Source organism: Macaca fascicularis, chromosome 10 (genome assembly GCF_037993035.2).
Source record: "Macaca fascicularis isolate 582-1 chromosome 10, T2T-MFA8v1.1".
NCBI classification, from domain to species: domain Eukaryota; kingdom Metazoa; phylum Chordata; class Mammalia; order Primates; family Cercopithecidae; genus Macaca; species Macaca fascicularis.
Window position 1 is genome coordinate 17,336,084 of NC_088384.1, and position 21,482 is coordinate 17,357,565.

The 21,482-nt window shown below is 44.5% G+C and overlaps 1 long non-coding RNA gene across 1 annotated transcript in view; it reads right to left on the reverse strand.

Annotated features, from left to right (window-relative positions):
* Positions 1-15,067, reverse strand: part of LOC135965310 (uncharacterized) — a 288,369-nt gene extending 273,302 nt beyond the window's left edge. The window contains exon 1 of the long non-coding RNA XR_010578217.2: positions 14,811-15,067. This is a non-coding gene — a long non-coding RNA (uncharacterized lncRNA). The remainder of the gene's footprint in view (positions 1-14,810) is intronic.
* Positions 15,068-21,482: the final 6,415 nt, after the last annotated feature.

Here is a 21,482-nt window from a genome sequence, read left to right on the forward strand (position 1 = left end):
GAAAGAGAGAGAGAGAGAGAGAGAGAGGAGATGGAGTCTCGCTCTGTCACCCAGGCTGGAGTGCAGTGGCATGATCTCAACTCACTGCAGCCTCTGCCTCTGGGGTTCAAGGAATTCTCCTGCCTCAGCCTCCTGAGTAGCTGGGATTACAGGTGTATGCCACCACACCTGGCTAATTTTTTTTATTTTTTTATTTTTAGTAGAGATGGCGTTTCACCATGTTGCTCAGGCTGGTCTCAAACTCCTGACTGCCCACTCATGATCTGCCCACCTCAGCCTCCCAAAGTGCTGGGATTACAGGCATGAGCCACCGTACCCAGTCAACATTTTACATAAATATTTTAAGGAAAAAAATAGGAATTATAATTTTAGTAGGGGAAGAAAAGACGGTCAATAAAACTGTCAATTCAAACTACATTCTATAATCCCAAAGTTTGTTTTCTGGGAAAATTTAGGAATGGATTTTTTCTTTTTAGCCTAGTAAGACTTTCTCTCTCTAGTCAACATTATTCTTAACAGTGAAAAACTAAAGAGAATTTCTGTTAAAACCAGAGGCAAAAGCAAGCAAATAAGATGCCCATGGTCATCTTTATCACATATTGCATTGTTCTGAAAATTATGAGTAATGTAATTAGTATGAAACCTGAAAAAGAGATGTGATTATCGAAAAGGTAAAAAATGTGATTTTGCATAATTCAGTTATGTTCTTATAAAACTCCAAAGAATCCATTTTAAAACCATATATCTTTTAACTTCATAGAAGCATTTTTAAAATCTATATGTTTTATATATATCAATAATAATCTATGCTAAAATGACAAGCCATTCTAGAATGGTAACTAACACATAAAATTCTGAAAAAAAAACTCTTTGAAAAATAAGTCGAATTTATGGGATATACCCAAAAATTTGCTGAAAAACAACTCTTTTCAATATACAGGCAAAAATATTCATGAGAAAAATTATACATTAATTCTTCTAGAATTTATGAGTTTAATGAAATCTCAATTAAATTCTTAATGGAATTTGCCTGGAACTTCATTATTGGATTTTTAAGTTCACCGAGGGAAAAAGCAATAATAATAAAAACAAAACAACGTCATGAGAAAACAGCTGAGAACTTTTTAAAAAGAGGGATCAGGAGATAATTTTCCCACAAAAAATTTATAGACAAAAACATAGGACATCAAAATTGTGCGACAGAGCAAAAGAAGAAAAGTCAGTAGAGGGGAGTTGGGGTGAAATAAGAGTGGGCTGGGGAGGTGGCAGCAGAGATAAAAAGGTGAGGGTTAGAGAGGGGAAGGTTAGAGATAGGCTTCAGCACTGGTTCATAACAGAACGACATGGGAAGCCTCACAAAACAATGAGGAAGCAATAGTTCTTAAATATATTTTAATGGAGAAATTCAGTAGGGGGTGAAGGGAATAAAATTGCAGTCTCAACGGAATTACTAAAAGCAAATTCTGTGCTGATAAAGAGTTAGAACTAAAGACAAACAAGCAAATATACAAACCCAGAAATCTAGGAGCAGCCATATGGGTAAGCGTCCAACTGTCTTGGGTCAGCCAGGATGTCTCCATCAGACCTTGCCCATCCTCCTCCCCAGCCCCAGCCACTGCCAAGTCCAATGGGACCCAGCGCTGAAAACCATCTCCAACCTACCCCACCTCCATCTCTGCCTTCACCTCACCAGCTCAAAATGCTCTCCATTTGCCCATCTGGGACCCGGTGGTGAAGCCTCTCTTTAGCACTCCCCACTTCTCCATCTCTGCTACCACCTCCCAGGCCCCAGTTACTCTCCCCTGAACCACCTGGGACTCAGTGCTGAAGCCTATCTTAACGTTTCCCACTTCTCCATCTCTGCTACCACCTCACTACTTCCGGCCACGTTAACCTGGCCCACCTGGGACCTAGCACTAAGGCCCATCTCTAACCTTCCCCACCTACCCAGCCCTGGCCACCATCTCCTGGACCACTGCAGTCCTCTCCAGGGATTTTCTGGTTTTGCATCCTTCCCATCCTTTCTCCACCCAGCAGCCCATGTGCCCCTCATAACACACAACTCTGTATTATTCCCATTTACCTCCCTTCCTGACCATTCAGTGCACTCATAATTAATCCCAAAATGCAACACCTGTGCTGCCTCATTCCTCTCTGCCTCTCCACTCCCTGTGTCACTGTTTCCTCTCTACAACTCTGCTGCTCTAGCTACACTGCCTTCCATCAGTTTCTCAAACGCAAGAAGCTTGGAAAGAAAACAAAAATACCCAATGAAAGAACTAGCTAAGACAAAAAAAAATGACAGATTTGATCACCTGAAACTTTAAACCCTCTCTACGTAAAAATCATCATTAAGATAATGAAAGATGAACTGGAGGGAAAGATTTGCAACAAACAACTAGAGAAGGGTTCAGAAACATTTAACAAGGCTCTCCAAATTAGCAAGATATGAACCAAGAGTCCAACTGGAGTCTGGGTTGGAATATGCACAGGCAATTCGACAAATAATGGTTAAGACAGATGAATGTGTGATTTTTATCCTTAGCCAAAGAAATGAAAGGTTGCACTATAACAGCATTTTTTTTACCTATTATTTTAGTAAATATGTATTTTTCCTTTACATAATGCTGTTTTGAGTTTTAACTTTTCGAGATGGAGTCTCGCTTACATAAAGTATGCAAATATTCAGCTTTTACATTTTTGTAAAAGTACTTTTTTATGTTTTACATAGATTTTACATTCATGGAGTCACACTCAGATCAAGGTACAGAACATTTGAAGCCTCCCAGAAGCTTCCATTGTCCTCGTAGGATATTAACTTCTTAGTTAATATTCTCCTCACAAGAAGTAACCATTATTCTGATTTCTATCTCCATAGATTCATCCTTCCTGTTCTTGAAGCTGATAAAAAAGAAATTGTACAGAATGTACCTTTTCTGTATCTGTCTCCTTTGGCTCAACACACCTTGTGGCGGCTATCATCAGTAGTGGTTTTGCTGTTTTCTTTTAAAAACTGCTGTGTGGTGCCTCATCGTAGGAAACACTACAATGGATCTCTTTATTCCCTGGTTGATGAACATTAGGGTTGTTTCCAGGATGGGTCTAGTATGAATAGTTCTGCCATGAACTATTTTTGTATATACACTTTGGTGGGCATATATATTTATTTCTCTTAGATATAAACCTTGGAGTAGATTTCCTGGGTTATAGATTAGACAGGGATTTAGCTTTACTAGATACTGTTGAATAGTTTTTCAGTTATTACACCAAGAATTGATGTTCCAGCCTATCAAAATGAAGTCTGATAGAGAAAAATAGAATGCTCCTTTCTTCCTTCCTTCCATTTCTCCTTATCTCCTCTCTTCTGCCACTTAATCTGCCCTCTCTACCTTTTCCCATTCCGATCCCTTTCCCTCCTCCTCCCACACCATTTTAGACCACTTAAAGCTGGAAGATGCTTCTGGCCTAAGCAAGCCCATAAACTAGATTCTGAACTCCTTGCATCAGCAACTTCCTAATTAGAGGCACAATTTGTGGTTAAGGAAAGTGTCCACCAGCCTAATGTGCCTCACAGAGATGCACTTCTGCTGGTAATTACCTCCAGCTTCCAGTTAACAGAAGGACAAGAACATCTGTAACAAGAGTGATGAGAAAGCCCTTGCACAGGGTCCTCTGGGTCTGAAACAGAAAGCAGGGAGCCAGAACCTGTGTTTGTTTAGTGGGTCATCCTTTACTCTCTGAGAGGAGGAAGAGTGTGCAGCTCCTTGGCAACTCCTGTCACCTGTCTGTTGTCCAAAGGAGATGACTTCGTTTCTACTTCTAGAGCTGGGCAGGTCTCTATCCAGTGTTCATTATTTAAATAGGAGAAAATGCAGTGTGGAGCATAGATTCCTAAACATAAACACTGAGGCATGTTGCAAAGTTAGTTACCTCCCAATAATTAAAGAAACAAAGTGTCCAAATGATTGCCTTTTCCAATAGAAATAAGATTCAAGTTGTATTAGTCCGTTCCCACACTGCTATGAAGAACTACCTGAAACTGGGTAATTTGTGAAGAAAAGAGGTTTAATTGACTCACAGTTCTGCAGGCTATATGGAAGGAATGACTGGGGAGGCCTCAGGAGACTTACAATCATGGCAGAAGGCAAAGGGGAAATGTGGGGTTGGAGACCTCACATAGAGTCCCCACTGGGGCACTGCTTAGTGGAGCTGTGAGGCAAAGCAGCACATCCTGCATAGTGGGAGCAGAAGGAAAAGAGAGAAGGGGAAGTTGCTACTCATGTCTCATGGGAACTCACTCACTATCATGAGAACAGCAAGGGGGAAATCTGCCCCCATGATCCAATCACCTCTCACCAGGTCCCTCCACTAACACTGGGGATTACAATTCAACATGAGATTTCAGTGGGAACACAGAGACAAACCATATTATTCCATCCCTGGCCCCTCCCAAATCTCACGTCCTTCTCACATTTCAAAACACAATCATGCCTTATTCCAGCATTAATTGAAAAGTCCAAGTCCAGTCTCATCTGAGACAAGGCAAATCCCTTCCACCTATGAGCCTGAACAATCAAAACAAGCTAGTTACTTCCAAGACTCAATGGGGGTACAGGCATTGGGTAAATGCCCCCATTCTAAAAGGGAGAACTTGGCCAAATAAACAGCCTACAGGCACCATGCAAGTCCAAAACCCACAGGGCAGTCATTAAATCTTAAAGTTCCAAAATAATCTCCCTGACTCCATTTCTTACATCCAGGCCACACTGATGAATGGGATGGGCTCCCAAGGCATTGGGCAGCTCCACCCCTGTGGCTCTGCAGGGTACAACACATCCTGTAGTAGCCACAGCTGCTTTCACAGGCAGGCACTGAGTGCCTATGGCTTTTCCAGGTGCATGGTGCAAGCTGTTGGTGGATATACAATTCTGGGGTCTGGAAAATGGTGGCCCTCTTCTCACAGCTCTACTAAACAGTGTGAGGGCTGTTTAGTATGTGAGGGCTAAACAGTGAGGGCTATGTGAGGGCTCCAACCCTATATTTCCCCTCTGCACTGCCCTAGTAGAGGTTCTCCATGAGGGCTCTGCCCCTGCAACAGACTTCTGCTAGGCACCCACGTATTTTCATACATTCTTTGAAATCTAGGCAGAGGCTTCCGAGCCTCAACTCTAGACTTCTGCACACCCACACGGCCAACACCACATGGAAGCCACCAAAGCTTGGGGCCTGCACCCCCGAAACAATGGCCTGAGCTATACATTGGCCCCTTTTAGCCACAGCTGGAACTAAAGTGGCTGGGACACAGGGCGCCAGGTCCCAAAGCTGCAAAGAGCAGTAGGTCCCTGGTCCTGGCCCATGAAACCATTTTTTCCCTCCTAAGCCTCCAGGCTTGTGATGGGAGGGGCTGCCATGAAGGTCTTGGAAATACCCTGGAGGTATATTCCCCATTATCTTAGCTGTTAATATTCAGCTCTTCTTTACTTATGCAGATTTTTGCAGCCTTGAATTTCTCCCCAGAAAATAGGTTTTTCTTTTCTGCTGAATGGGCAGGCTGCAAATTTTCCAAACTTTTATGTTCTGCTTCCCTTTTAAATATAAATTCTAGTCTTCTGTCATTTATTTGTTTATGCAAGTGAGTGTAAGCTTTTACAAGCAGCCAGGCCACATCTTGAATGCTTGCTGCTTAGAAATTTCTTGTGCCAGATACCCTAAATCATCTCTCTCAAGTTGAAAGTTCCACAAATCTCTAGGGCAGGGACAAAATGCTGCCAGTCTCTTTGCTAAAGCAGAGCATGAGTAACTTTTGCTCCAGTTCCCCATAAGTTCCTCATCTCCATCTGAGACCTCCTAAGCCTGAACTTCACTGTCCATATCACTATCAGCATTTTGGTCACAACCATTCAACAAGTCTCTAGGAAGTTCCAAATTTTCCCTCATCTTCCTATCTTCTTTTGATTCCTCCAAACTGTTCCAACGTCTGCCCATTACCCGGTTCCAAAGTCGCTTCCACATTTTCAGGTTTCTTTATAGCACTGCCCCACTTCTCTGATACCAATTTTCCATATTAGATCGTTCTCACACTACCATACAGAACTACCTGAGACTGGGTAATTTACAAAGGAAAGAGGTTTAATTGACTCACAGCTCTACAGGCAGTACAGGAAGTGTGGCAGGGAGGCCTCAGGAAACTGGTAATTACGGCAGAAGGCAAAGGAGAAGCCAGCACATCTTACCATGGCACAGCAGGAGAGAGCAGAAGGGAAGTGCTACACACTTTGAAACAAACAGATCTCATAAGAACTCACTATCACAAGAACAGCAAGGGGAAAATCTTCCCCCATAATACAATCACCTCCCACCAGGTACCTCACCCAGCACTGGGGATTACAACTCAACATGAGATTTGGAGGGGGGGACACAGAGCCAAACCATATCACAAGTCTTATCTTATAATAATATTATACTCATTTACAATTAAATAGTCACATATTTAACTCTCTCTTCAGCACCTACGCTGAAATGGGGATTGAGGACCAAAGTTAAAGTGGACCCTGGTGTTGTTCAGTATTAATCAAATCTAGATCACTCAACTATTTGCTTAGTAACTGTGTTGGGCAGGAGTGCAGATAGGAGGAAGAAGTGAGAATTAAGAAGACATGGATGTGCCATCCCAAAATATGCTGAATTGGTGTCTTGGTTATTCCAAGATGAAAACACTGGAGAAATTATAGTTTCAGAAAAGGAGAGCTGATCTGTCCTTTTCTACATGTAGCAAGCCATAAATATTACTCCGGGAGGGACACTTTGCCCATACCAGGGTGAGAAAATAGCCCTCATCACCAGAAGACTGGAAGTTCAGGATGCAATGGGCCAGAATCAACTTCCTCCTAAGTAACACGTATTTTCCACTAGTTTTACACCCTTTTATGTCCCCTAGTGGCTCCCCTAGAACTTACTGCTCCTAGCCAGATACTCTTTGTCATGTCATTTCTTCACAAATTTACTTTTTGTCTAAAATGTATAAAAGCATCTTTCTTGGCCATTTTGTTGAACTTCACTCTCTTATGCAGTGCCCCACGTACATGTAAATATAATAAACTTTCTTTGTTAATTCTCTGTTAATCTGTCTGGTGTCAACTTGGTTCCTAGACCCAGCTGAAGAGCTAACATAAGAACTAAGGAGGGTTGGAGGTGATCTCTCCTTCCCCTACAAACTGCAGAATGAGGGAGTGATGTGGTGGGGAAGGCTATTCGATGGATCAGATAGCCTAGGATGAGGCTGTTTTGGATTCGATGAGAAAGGGGAAGAATTACAACAGGGCACCAGAAATCATGAATCTACCTGGAAGCTCCCACTCAAACATTGTAGGTATGTCAAAGTTTTTTCTAGTTTCATTTGTTGGATTAAAAAAGAGAGAGAGAGAAACAGAGTCTAGCAGCAAGTTTTTGTGTGTGTTTTTGCTTTTGTTGGCATTCTATGTATCATGCACTGCTCTAAAACTAAAGGCATTTTTCTCATTTAACCTTCACACTCATTTTTGATGTAATTTTATATTCCCCATTGTACAGACATGGAAACTGAGGCAAAAACAGTTAAGTAAACTTCACAAGGTCACCCCACTAGTGAGAGAGAAGCCAAGGATGCAAAGGATTCCTGTGTTTTGTGGAAGCAGCGGCCATCATTTGTCTTGGACCTTACCTCTGGCAGCAAATCTACTATTAGCCCAGGGAGTTCCTGTCAGGCCTCTGAGCCCAAGCCAAGCCATCACATCCCCAGTGACTTGCATATATATGCCCAGATGGCCTGAAGTAACTGAAGAATCACGAAAGTGAGAATGCCCTGCCCCGCCTTAACTGATGACATCCCACCACAAAAGAAGTGAAAATGGCCGGTTCTTGCCTTAAGTGATGACATTACCTTGTGAAAGTCTGTTTCCTGGCTCCTTCTGGCTCAAAAAGCTCCCTCACTGAGCACCTTGTGACCCCCACTCCTGCCCGCCAGAGAACAACCCCCCTTTGACTGTAGTTTTCCTTTACCTACCCAAATCCTATAAAATGGCCCCACCCTTATCTCCCTTCACTGACTCTTTTCGGACTCAGCCCACCTGCACCCGGGTGATTAAAAAGATTTATTGCTCACACAAAGCCTGTTTGGTGGTCTCTTCACACGGACGCACATGACATTTTTGTGCCGTGACTCGGATTGGGGGACCTCCCTTCAGAGATCAATCCCCTGTCCTCCTACTCTTTGCTCCATGAGAAAGATCCACTTACAACCTCTGGTCCTCAGACCAACCAGCCCAAGGAACATCTCACCAATTTTAAATTGGGTAAGTGGCCCCTTTTTTACTCTTTTCTCCAACCTCTCTCACTATCCCTCAACGTCTTTCTCCTTTCAATCTTGGCACCACCCTTCAATCTCTCCCTTCTCTTAATTTCAATTCCTTTCATTTTCTGGTAGAGACAAAGGAGACACGTTTTATCCGTGGACCCAAAACTCCGGCACCAGTCATGGACTTGGGAAGGGAGCCTTCCCTTGGTGTTTAATCATTGCAGGGACACCTCTCTGATTACTCATCCATGTTTCAGAGGTGTCTGACCATCCTGCAGGGATGCCTGCCTCAGTCCTTCACCCTTAGCAGCAAGTCCCACTTTTCTGGGGGAGGGGCAAGAACCCCGACCCCTTCTCTCCTTGTCTCTACCCCTTCTCTGCTTTTCTGGGGAAGGGGCAAGAACCCCCAAACTCCTTCTCTCCGTGTCTCCACTGTCTTTTCTCTGGGTTTGCCTCCTTCACTATGGGCAACCTTCCACCCTCCATTCCTCCTCCTTCTTCCTTAGCCTGTGTTCTCAAGAACTTAAAACCTCTTCAACTCGCACCTGACCTAAAATCTAAATGCCTTGTTTTCTTCTACAATGCCGCTCGACCCCAATACAAACTCTACAGTAGTTCCAAATAGCCAGAAAATGGCACTTTTGGATTTTTCCATCCTACAAGATCTAAATAATTCTTATCATGAAATGGGTAAACGGTCTGAGGTCCCTGATGTCCAGGCATTCTTTTACACATCGATCCCTCCCTAGTCTCTGTTCCCAATGCAACTCATCCCAAATCTTCCTTCTTTCCCTCCTGTCTGTCCCCTCAGGCCCAACCCCAAGTGTTGCTGAGTCTTTCTAATCATCCTTTTCTACAGACCCATCTGACCTCTGCCCTCCTCCCCAGGCCAAGCTAGGTCCCAATTTTCCTCAACCTTCGCTCCCCCACCCTGTAATCCTTTAATCGCTTCCTCCTCACAACCAGGCTGGCTTACAGTTTTGTTCCTCGTCTAGCCCTCCCCCACCTGCCCAGCAATTTCCTCTTAAAAAAGTGGCTAGAGCTAAAGGCATAGTCAAGGTTGATGCTTCTTTTTCTTTATCTGACCTCTCCCAAATCAGTTGCATTTAGGCTCTTTTTCATCAAATATGAAAAACCCAGCCCAGTTCATGGCCCGTTTAGCAGCAACCCTGAGATGCTTTTCAGCCCTAGACCCCGAAAGGTCAGAAGGCCTACTTATTCTCAATATGCATTTTATTTTATTACCCAATCTGTTCCTGACATTAAAAACCCCCAAAATTAAATTCCAGCCCTCAAACCCCACAACAGGACTTAATGAACCTTGCCTTCAAGGTGTACAATAATAGAGTAGAGGCAGCGAAGTAGCAACTTATTTCTGAGTTGCAATTCCTTGCCTCCACTGTGAGACAAACCCCAGCCACATCTCCAGCACACAACTGCAAACGCCTGAACCGCAGCTGCCAGGGGTTCCTCCAGAACCTCCTCCCCCAAGAGCTTGCTACAAGTGTTGGAAATCTGGCCACTGGGCCAAGGAATGCCCACAGCCAGGGATTCCTCCTAAGCTGTGTCCCATCTGTGCAGGACCCCACTGGAAATTGGACTGTCCAACTCGCCTGGCAGCCACTCCCAGAGCCCCTGGAGCTCTGGCCCAAGGCTCTCTGACTGACTCCTTTCCAGACCTTCTCGGCTTAGCAGCTGAAGACTGATGCTGCCCCATCGCCTCGAAAGCCTCCTTCCCTGGACCATCACAGACACTTTGGGTAACTCTAACAGTGGAGGGTAAGTCCATCCTCTTCTTAATCAATACGGAGGCTACTCACTCCACATTACCTTCTTTTCAAGGGCCTGTTTCCCTTGCCTCCATAACTGTCGTGGGTATTGATGGCCAGGCTTCTAAACCTCTTAAAACTCCCCAACTCTGGTGCCAACTTGGACAACATTCTTTTATGCACTCCTTTTTAGTGATCCCCCCCTGCCCAGTTCCCTTATTAGGCCAAGACATTTTAACTAAATTATCTGCTTCCCTGACTATTCCTGGACTACAGCCACATCTCATTGCCGCCCTTCTCCCCAACCCAAAGCCAACTTTGCATCTTCCTCTCGTATCCCGCCACCTTAACCCACAAGTATGGGACATCTCTACTCCTTCCCTGGCAACCGATCACATGCCCATTACTATCCCATTAAAACCTAATCACCTGTACCCCACTCAATGCCAATATCCCATCCCACAGCGCGCTTTAAAAGGATTAAAGTCTGTTATCACTCGCCTGCTACGGCATGGGCTTCTAAAACCTACAAACTCTCCTTACAATTCCCCCATTTTACCTGTCCACAAACCGGACAAGTCTTGCAGATTAGTTCAGGATCTGCACCTTATCAACCAAATTGTTTTGCCTCTCCACCCTGTGGTGCCCAACCCGTACACTCTTTTGTCCTCAATACCTTCCTCCACAACTAACTATTCCATTCTTGATCTTAAAGATGCTTTTTTCACTATTCCCTGCACCCCTCATCCCAGCCTCTCTTTGCTTTCACCTGGACTGACCCTGACACCCATCAGTCCCAGCAGCTTACCTGGGCTGTGCTGCCACAAGGTTTCAGGGACAGCCCTCATTACTTCAGCCAAGCTCTTTCTCATGATTTACTTTCTTTCCACCCCTCCGCTTCTCATCTTATTCAATATATTGATAACTTCTTCTTTGTAGCCCCTCCTTTGAATCTTCTCAACAAGACACACTTCTGCTCCTTCAGCATTTATTCTCCAGAGGATATCTGGTATCCCCCTCCAAAGCTCAAATTTCTTCACCATCCATCACCTATCTCAGCATAATTCTTCATAAAAACACACATGCTTTCCCTGCTGATTGTGTCCGATTGACCTCTCAAACCCCAACCTCTTCTACAAAACAACAACTCCTTTCCTTCCTGGGCATGGTTGGATACTTTTGCCTTTGGATACCTGGTTTTGCCATCCTAACAAAACTGTTATATAAACTCACAAAAGGAAACCTAGCTGACCCCATAGATCCTAAATCCTTTCCCCACTCCTTTTTCCATTCCTTGAAGACAGTTTTAGAGACTGCTCCCACACTAGCTCTCCCTGACTCATCCCAACCATTTTCATTACACACAGCCAAAGTGCAGGGCTGTGCAGTCAGAATTCTTACACAAGGACCGGGACTGTGCCCTGTAGCCTTTTTGTCCGAACAACTTGACCTTACTGTTTCAGGCTGGCCATCATGTCTCTGTGCAGTGACTGCTGCCGCCCTAATACTTTTAGAGGCCCTCAAAATCACAAACTATGCTCAACTCACTCTCTACAGCTCTCATAATTCCCACAATCTATTTTCCTCCTCACACCTGACGCATATACTTTCTGCTCCCCAGCTCCTTCAGCTGTACTCACTCTTTGCTGAGTCTCCCACAATTACCATTGTTCCTGGCCCAGACTTCAATCCGGTCTCCCACATTATTCCGGATACCACACCTGACCCTCATGACTGCATCTCTCTGATCCACCTGACGTTCACCCCATTTCCCCACATTTCCTTCTTCCCTGTTTCTCACCCTGATCACACTTGGTTTATTGATGGCAGTTCCACCAGGCCTAATCGCCACTCACCAGCAAAGGCAGGCTATGCTATAGTATCTTCCACATCTGTTATTGAGGCTACTGCTCTGCCCCCCTCCACTACCTCTCAGCAAGCCGAACCAGTTGCCTTAACTCGGGCCCTCACTCTTGCAAAAGGACTACACGTCAATATTTATACTGACTCTAAATATGCCTTCCATATCCTGCACCACCATGCGGTCATGTGGGCTGAAAGAGGTTTCCTCACTACGCAAGGGTCCTCCATCATTAATGCCTCTTTAATAAAAACTCTGCTCAAAGCCGTTTTACTTCCAAAGGAAGCTGGAGTTATTCACTGCAAGGGGCATCAAAAGGCATCAGATCCCACTGCTCTAGGCAACGCTTATGCTGATAAGGTGGCTAGACAAGCAGCTAGCTCTTCAACTTCTATCCCTCACGGCCAGTTTTTCTCCTTCACGTCGGTCACTCCCACCTACTTGCCCACTGAAACTTCCACCTATCAGTCTCTTCCCACACAAGGCAAATGGTTCTTAGACCAAAGAATATAGCTCCTTCCAGCCTCACAGGCCCATTCTATTCTGTCATCATTTCATAACCTCTTCCATGTAGGTTACAAGCCGCTAGCCTGTCTCTTAGAACCTCTCATTTCCTTTCCATCATGGAAATCTATCCTCAAGGAGATCACTTCTCAGTGTTCCATCTTCTATTCTACCCCTCAGGGATTGTTCAGGCCCCCTCCCTTTCCTACACATCAAGCTCGGGGATTTGCCCCTGCCTAGGACTGGCAAATTGACTTTACTCACATGCCCCAAGTCACAGAACTAAAATCTCTCTTAGTCTGGGTAGACACTTTCACTGGATGGGCAGAGGCCTTTCCCACAGGGTCTGAGAAGGCCACCGTGGTCATTCCTTCCCTTCTGTCAGACATAATTCCTCCGTTTGGCCTTCCCACCACTATACAGTCTGATAACGGACCAGCCTTTACTAGTCACATCGCCCAAGCAGTTTCTCAGGCTCTTGGTATTCAGTGGAACCTTCCTATCCCATATATCCTCAACCTTCAGGAAAGGTAGAACAGACTAATGGTCTTTTAAAGACACACCTCACCAAGCTCAGCCTCCAACTTAAAAAGGATTGGACAGTACATTTACCTCTTACCCTTCTCAGAATTAGAGCCTGTCCTCGAGATGCTACAGGGTACAGTCCATTTGAACTTTTATATGGACGCACTTTCTTACTCGGCCCCAAACTCATCCCAGACACCAGCCCTCTAGGCGACTATCTTCCAGTCCTCCAGCAGGCTAGACAGGAAATTCGATAGGCTGCTAATCTTCTCTTGCCTACTCCAGATTCCCAGCCATATGAAGACACCCTAGTTGGATGATCAGTTCTTGTTAAGAATCTGACCCCTCAAACTCTACAACCTCGATGGACCAGACCCTACTTAGTCATCTATAGTACCCCGACTGCTGTCCACCTGCAGGATCCTCCCCACTGGGTTCACTGTTCCAGAATAAAGCTGTGTCCATCGGACAGCCAGCTTAATCCCTCCTCTTCCTCCTGGAAGTCGCAAGTACTCTGCCCTACTTCCCTTAAACTCACTCGTAATTCTGAAGAACAGTAATAACCCTTATGAGCCTAATACATCCCTTCATTCTATTAGGTCTGTTTGTCCTTACCCTACTTTTTGCAACAGGGCTCTATGAAGTCCCCCCGACCATTGGACCGAGCCCCCAAAACTAGTTATCCCTGCTATCTTCTGTCTAGTCATACTCCTATTCTCCGTTCTCAACTACTTATAAATGTTCTACTCTTGTTTACACCGCCAGTTTACACTGTTTCTTCAAGCCATCACAGCTGGTATCTCTTGGTGCTATCCCCAAACCGCCACTCTTAACTCCCTCTTAGAGTGGATAGATGATCTTTGCTGGCAGGGTGTCCTCCAATACTTCCACCCTGATGAAGTTCTATTCTTTACTTTTATACTCACTCTTATTCTCATTCCCATTCTCATGCCACCCTCTACCTCTCCCCAGCTATCTCCACCACACTATCAACCTTACCCATTCTCTCCTAGCCGCTTCTAATCCCTCCTTAGCAAACAACTGCTGGCTTCGCATTTCCCTTTCTTCCAGCGCCTACACAGCTGTCCCCGCATTACAGACAGACTGGGCAACATCTCCTGTCTCCTTACACCTCCAAACTTCCTTTAACAGCCCTCACCTTTACCCTCCTGAAGAACTCATTTACTTTCTAGACAGGTCCAGCAAGACTTCCCCCGACATTTCACATCAGCAAGCTGCCGCCCTCCTCCGCACTTATTTAAAAAACCTTTCTCCTTATATTAACTCTACTCCTCCCATATTTGGACCTCTCACAACACAAACTACCATTCCTGTGGCCGCTCCTTTAGGTATCTCTTGGCAAAGACCCACTGAAATTCCCCTAGGTAATGTTTCACCTTCTCGATGTTCCTTTATTCTTCATCTCCAAAGCTCAATTACACACATCACTGAAACAATTGGAGCCTTCCAGCTCCATATTACAGACAAGTCCTCTATCAATAATGACAAACTTAAAAACGTTAGCAGTAATTATTGCTTAGGAAGACACTTACCCTGTATTTCACTCCATTGGCTACCTTCCCCTTGCTTGTCAGACTCTCCTCCCAGGCCCTCTTCTTGTTTACTTTTACCCAGCCCCGAAAATAATAGTGAAAGGTGGCTCGTAGATATTCAACATTTTCTCATACACCATGAAAATCGAACCTCCCCCTCCACGCAGTTACCTCATCAGTCCCCATTACAACCTCTGATGGCTGCCGCCCTAGCTGGGTCCCTAGGAGTCTGGGTACAAGACACTCCTTTCAGCACTCTTTCTCACCTTTTTAATTTGCATCTCCAGTTTTGCCTCGCACAAGGTCTCTTCTTCCTCTGTGGATCCTCTGCCTACATGTGTCTACCTGCTAATTAGATAGGCACATGCATGCTAGTTTTCCTTACTTCCAAAATTCAATTTGCAAATGGGACCGAAGAGCTCCCTGTTTCCCTCATGACACCAACACAACAAAAAAGAGTTATTCCACTAATTCCCTTGCTGGTCAGTTTAGGACTTTCTGCCTCCACTATTGCTCTCGGTACTGGAATAGCAGGCATTTCAACTTCTATCACGACCTCTGCAGCCTGTCTAATGACTTCTCTGCTGGCATCACAGACATATCACAAACTTTATCAGTTCTCCAGGCCCAAGTTGACTCTTTAGCTGCAGTTGTCCTCCAAAATCGCTGAGGCCTTGACTTACTCACTGCTGAAAAAGGAGGACTCTGTATATTCTTAAATGAAGAGTGTTGTTTTTACCTAAATCAATCTGGCCTGGTATATGACAACATAAAAAATCTCAAGGATAGAGCCCCAAAACTTGCCAACCAAGCAAGTAATTACACTGAACCCCCTTGGGCACTCTCTAATTGGATGTCCTGGGTCCTCCCAATTCTTAGTCCTTTAATACCCATTTTTCTCCTTGTTTTATTCGGACCTTGTATCTTCCGTTTAGTTTCTCAATTCATCCAAAACCGTATCCAGGCCATCACCAATCATTCTATATGACAAATGTTTCTTCTAACAACCCCACAATATCACCCCTTACCACAAGATCTCCCTTCAGCTTAATCTCTCCCACTCTAGGTTCCCACGCCAACCCTAATCCTGTTTGAAAAAGCCCTGAGAAACATCGCCCATTCTCTGTCCATACCGTCCCCCAAAAATTTTAGCCGCCCCAACACTTCAACACTATTTTATTTTTATTAATATAAGAAGGCAGGAATGTCAGGCCTCTGAGCCCAAGCCAAGCCATCGTATCCCCTGTGACTTGCTCGTATATGCCCAGATGGCCTGAAGTCACTGAAGAATTACAAAATAAGTGAAAATGCCCTGCGTCACCTTAACTGACGACATTCTACCACAAAAGAAGTGAAAATGGCCGGTCCTTGCCTTAAGTGATGTCATTACCTTGTGAAAGTCCTTTTCCTGGCTCATCCTGGCTCAAAAATCTCCCCCACTGAGCACCTTGTGACCCCCACTCCTGCCCACCAGAGAACCACCCCCCTTTGACTGTAATTTTCCTTTACCTACCCAAATCCTATAAAACGGCCCCAGCCTTATCTCCCTTCGCTGACTCTCTTTTCGGACTCAGCCTGCCTGCACCCAGGTGATTAAAAAGCTTTATTGCTCACACAAAGCCTGTTTGGTGGTCTCTTCACACGGACGCGCGTGACAGTTCCCACTCAGATGTAATGAAGCCAAGAGATTCCTCAGAGGACGCTTCTTTCCTGAGACCAGTTTTCGGCCCTGACCTTGTCCAGCCAACATTTTAAGAAATGTCCACCCGGCCGGGCGCGGTGGCTCAAGCCTGTAATCCCAGCACTTTGGGAGGCCGAGACGGGCGGATCACGAGGTCAGGAGATCGAGACCATCCTGGTTAACACGGTGAAACCCCGTCTCTACTAAAAAATACAAAAAAAAAATTAGCCGGGCGCGGTGGTGGGCGCCTGTAGTCCCAGCTACTCGGGAGGCTGAGGCAGGAGAATGGCGTGAACCCGGGAGGCGGAGCTTGCAGTGAGCTGAGATCCGGCCACTGCACTCCAGCCCGGGCGACAGAGCGAGACTCTGTCTCAAAAAAAAAAAAAAAGAAATGTCCACCCAAGGAGCCTGCAGAAGCCCAGAAACAGCATGAGGAAGTGTGTATAGTAACATGTCAGGGGAAGCCTGTGTATTCAGCACAATGTCACCCAAGGAAAACATCAGTGTAACAAGCATAACTTTACTGCACGAAACTCAGGTTGAAAAATGTTCACGATATTTTCTTTTTCTGAATCAATTGCAATGTGGCTTCTAGGACCATGAGTGGGTAGATCATTCCTCTCCCTAAGGTCACTGGGGAGCTCAGAGAGAGAATCAGTACAGAACATGTTGCAAGTAGCTCTGTTCTTTCTTCCCTGAAGGCCTGCTCTTCCCAGCTCCTTGTATAGCAGCGTGGGCCTCTCTCCCTGGCCCTAAAGCTCACCTTCGCCAAGAACAAAGGCCCATTCATTCTCTCCTGGGACAAGTGAAATTCATTTCTCCATTTGCTGAGTGGCAGAAGTAAAATAATACACCACTTGGTTTTTTACTGATGAGAATCAAACTAGTCTCTGTGTGTGTGTGTGTGTGTGTGTGTGTGTGTGTGTGTGTGTGTGGGGGTGTGTGTGTGTGTGTGTGTGAGAGAGAGAGAGAGAGAGAGAGAGAGAACAAAACACTAACTAGAAGAGAATACTCCAAATATAAATACCAATCACTGCTATATGTTGGGATTTGGGGTTTTTCTTTCCTTCTTTATACTTTTTTCTACTTTTTTTTTTTAATTGACTTGTATTGCTGCCATAATCAGAAAGGAAACAAAAGGAGTTGTTTCTCTCTCTCCCCCTCTCGCCCCACCCCCCCTCTTGATTTTACTCAGGCCTATATAATTGCATGATGCCTTTACTGAATACAACCTCCTGGATTTCCCCTGTACTATAAGCTGAATTTTTCTTTCCTTCTGTCTAATTGCTACTATGGGCTACTATTATTATCACCAGCTTTCCTCCTGTCTCTCCAGAAAAACAGGAGCTCACAAAATGAAGCCTTTCATTTTACATTCTGCGAATAGGTCTATGGCTAATGACTCTGACCCACACCTGGAGTCCAGAATTAAAAGGGAATTTCTTGGGGCCACACGAGTCTCAATTAGGCCAAAAGGAAGGAGAGGGGCCATTGGGACAGACGTATCTTAGATGACCCCGTGCTAGCTCTGCAATTTCATCTGTTTTGACAAGAGTAATTTAGTTCTAATTACCGACAATAATTATTTCTCAGCCCACAGTGGGAAGCTGTCGGGCTTGTAGCTGTGGTGGATTCCAAGGGGCTCTATTTTGGCTGTGTTTTTGTTTGAAACAATTTGAACCCTGGGCTCTCTTTTAAGAATGGCTAAACCTGGAGATGAAGGGGAGAAGAGGAGGAGAAATTCCAGGCAGGAGAAAAATAGCCAAGGGAAACCAGGCTGACAGAGCCTTAGGGCCAGGAGACCCAGTTCTGCCTCTAACTTGCTGTGCAAAGTCTCTGTTTTCCCATCTATAAAACGGCGATAACACAGGCTTGTTGTGAAGAACAGAATAGAAAATTCCAGAATAGCGGGCCTTTTTGAGCTTTGACCTCTGAGCATTCTTTCTGGCTTCCCTGGGTCACTCCACTTCCACTCCCTTCTAAGACCTTCCTCCTCCCGGATTATGGGTTCAAGTGCCTCAGCAGGCAGCCCTTACCTGGCCCAGGTGGCCCCCAGGCAGTCAGCATGCACAGCTTCCGACTCCTGAGCTTTCAGAGACAGAATATGTGAGCGAGCATTCTGTTACCAGAGCCAGTGGAAACTGTATACCTACCGAGGGGAGGCCACACAAGGAAACCGGAATATCAAGTTTTCTTACATTTAAAAAAATGTTAATTCACATTAATAATTGTGTATATTTGTGGAGTACAATGTAATGCTTTGATCTAGTTACACATTATAGAAAGATTCAATCAACCTAATAATGACCTCACCAATTATTTGTGGTGTGAACATTAAACGTCTACTTAGCACTATTATTATTAACTGTGGTCACCTTGCCATGCAATAAATCACTAAAAGTTACTCCTCCAGTGTAACTGAAACTTTGTGCCTTTTAATGAACATCTTCCCTTTCTCCATCTTTCCCCCTACCCAGCCTCTGGTTACCACCTGTCTACTCTGTTTCTATGAGATTGACTGTTTTGTTTTTTTTTTTAACTTAGGACTCAAACTATATTCATTCAGCGTAGGAAAACTGACCACCTCATGCTCGTTGGAAGGTCTTTTTTACAAAGCATGAGTACAAATTAATCACTGTGTCACAGATGCACTATTTTAGACATGATCTTCTAAAACAGATCCACAGGATGGGGGTAGGGGAGTAGCTACAAGGCTGCTTGGGTATTCACATGATGAAATCCTAATTAATTCCCTTCTGGTTCTCACAATCTCTGAGCATCATGTGGAAACCATAAGCCTCTTGATAGGCAGAGGAGGGTATTTAGGATTTGGGAGTGTAGTTCAACAAACCTGACACCACAGGGCATTGACACTCGAAGAGACTAAGTAGAGGCTCCTGGCCTCTGTTCACGAGGTTTTTCATGCCTTAAAAAACCTGTGAGGTAGGATTATTATCCACATTTTACAGATGAGAAAACTGAGGCTTGGAGAGGTAACATAACCTCTACAACATTGCTCATCAGAGGGCAGTACAGTCAAGGTTTGCAGCAGAGCTTGAGAACTTTAAAGGCAGGCCCACCCGCCACCAGGCACAGCTCGAAGCAGGCTCGGAAGCAGCAGCTGCCGCCACAGTTTCCTGGTCCTTGGATAGCAGCTTAGCCGTTTTGTTGCTGGAGACAATAGTTTCCAGGGTTGGAGCTTTTTGATTTCCTGCCTTCTTGGTTGTGGCCGAGGAAGCAGCTGCAGAGGCAAGTTGGTTCTGCGGTGTTGTTCTGGGGTTTCTGAGCCACAAGTTGATAGCCTTTCTTCTAACCTTTCCAAAGGTTTTGAAAGACCCCAATGCTCTGTGTAAACATACTTCTTGTTAAAAACATCTAAAGCTGTTTCTGTTAACTGCAACTGATTCCTGATTGGTCAACTCCCAACTTCACCTCCCATATACATCCTTCTCTTTCTCAGGAAGATGAGGAAAGGAAATACCCAAAGTGACTAAGCACAAAGCAGAACTCTTTCCTGGGGTTTATTTTCATTTCTTTTTCCCACCGAGTTCCATTTTCTCACCATGGGATAGCTGTGACTTGGATGAGTTTGGGGCTGTTGATTTTTACTTCTTCCTTCTTCTGATTTGCTGCAGGATTGCTCACGGCACACATTTATTTAAGGAGCAGGAAGCAGCTTTCTTAGGTACCTTCTAATTATAAATTAGCATCGAGGAAGTCCTTGCACATTTACTAGGGGCTTAGCAAAAATATTTCATTAGCTATTCCTCCTGCTACCATTATGGGCTCTGGATAGGACCTCAGAAGTCATCTGGGGAGAGGCTACAAACAGGTGAGACCTGAGTAAGGAGAAGCACAGTCTAGAATCCAGAGACAGTTTTGGCCCCATCTTCATTTCCGCCCTGCTGAAGGCAGCATGATTCCCTGGAGCCCTCAGGCCTAAGTTAAGCATTTCATATTTCCTTCTTAGTACTATGTAACCATGGACATTTAAGTATTCAATGCCATTGTTTCCTTGACTATGAAACTAGAAATAAAACAGTTCCTACTTTCTAAAAATTGTTATAGGAATGTAATGAAATGATATGTATATTTCACTCAGAACAGGTTCAGGCAAAAGTTCTATATAAACATTTGCTGTTACTATTATTCATTTTAATTTATCAGGTGGATATTATTTCTGTTTTACATTTGAAGAATCTAAGGCTCAGAGAAGTGAAGTAACTTTCCTAAAGTTTCTGCTGTCACTTCCTCTCTGGCCTGACAAAATACCAGTTCTATTTTCTGGTCCAGCTTAAATTCACCCTTCTCTGTGATGGTCACGCATGTGCGTGCGCACACACACACACGCACTCTCCAGCTTAGATATATTTGTAATATTTCCCTTCACTCTATTTTATGTAACTTGTAAGACTCAACACAGTTTGCCATATACTTTTAACAAGGGTACCAATATCTACTTCTTTAAAAATTTCAAGAGTTTAAAAGAGAGCCTTTAAGCCAGTGTTGAATGCCCCAGAGGCTACTAACACAGTGCTTTCCATATTGATTAGAATATTCATAATGTGATATAGATTTGTGGTTTATACAATCTTCACCTTGAGTCCCATCAAGTTCCTACCATCTCCCTATGAATTACACATTATTCTCCCCAACTTACAATAAAGAAACAGAAGGCAAAGGAGGGCACATCACGTAGTCTATGAGACACACAGAGCTAGGGTTTGAACCCAAGCCTGGTGCCAGAGCTCACGGCTCTTTAATATACTGCTGTACCTTCAGTAAGAAGCCTCAACACGGAGTGGGGTGGGATGGGATGGGATGGGATGGGGTGGAGAGGCATGGAGAGGACTGGAGTGGCATAAAACAGATTAGAAAGAACACAGTGAGGAGAGGGAAGGAGAGAACAGCGTGTGTCAGGAGAACAGCACGCATCATCAGAGGAAAAAAGTAGGAAAAACAGTACAACTTGACCTCTGGATCACATTTTTACAATAAAGCCACTTGTCCGTTCCTTTTCTTCAAGGCAGTTCTGAGTATGAAAATGAGGGAAAAAAAGCCAAAAGAATGTTGAGGTAAAAACAACGCTCCTTAGAAACACAAAGGATTGTTCATCCTGTCCCAGTGATGAGGGAAATGACAAGGCTGGGTGCTCCCCCTTTCAGAATGTCCTGACCTAGCAATGCTGACATCAAAACCATTGAGAGTGAGCAGATATTTCCTCTTCTTTCACCAAATGCAAAATTTATTTCTCCTT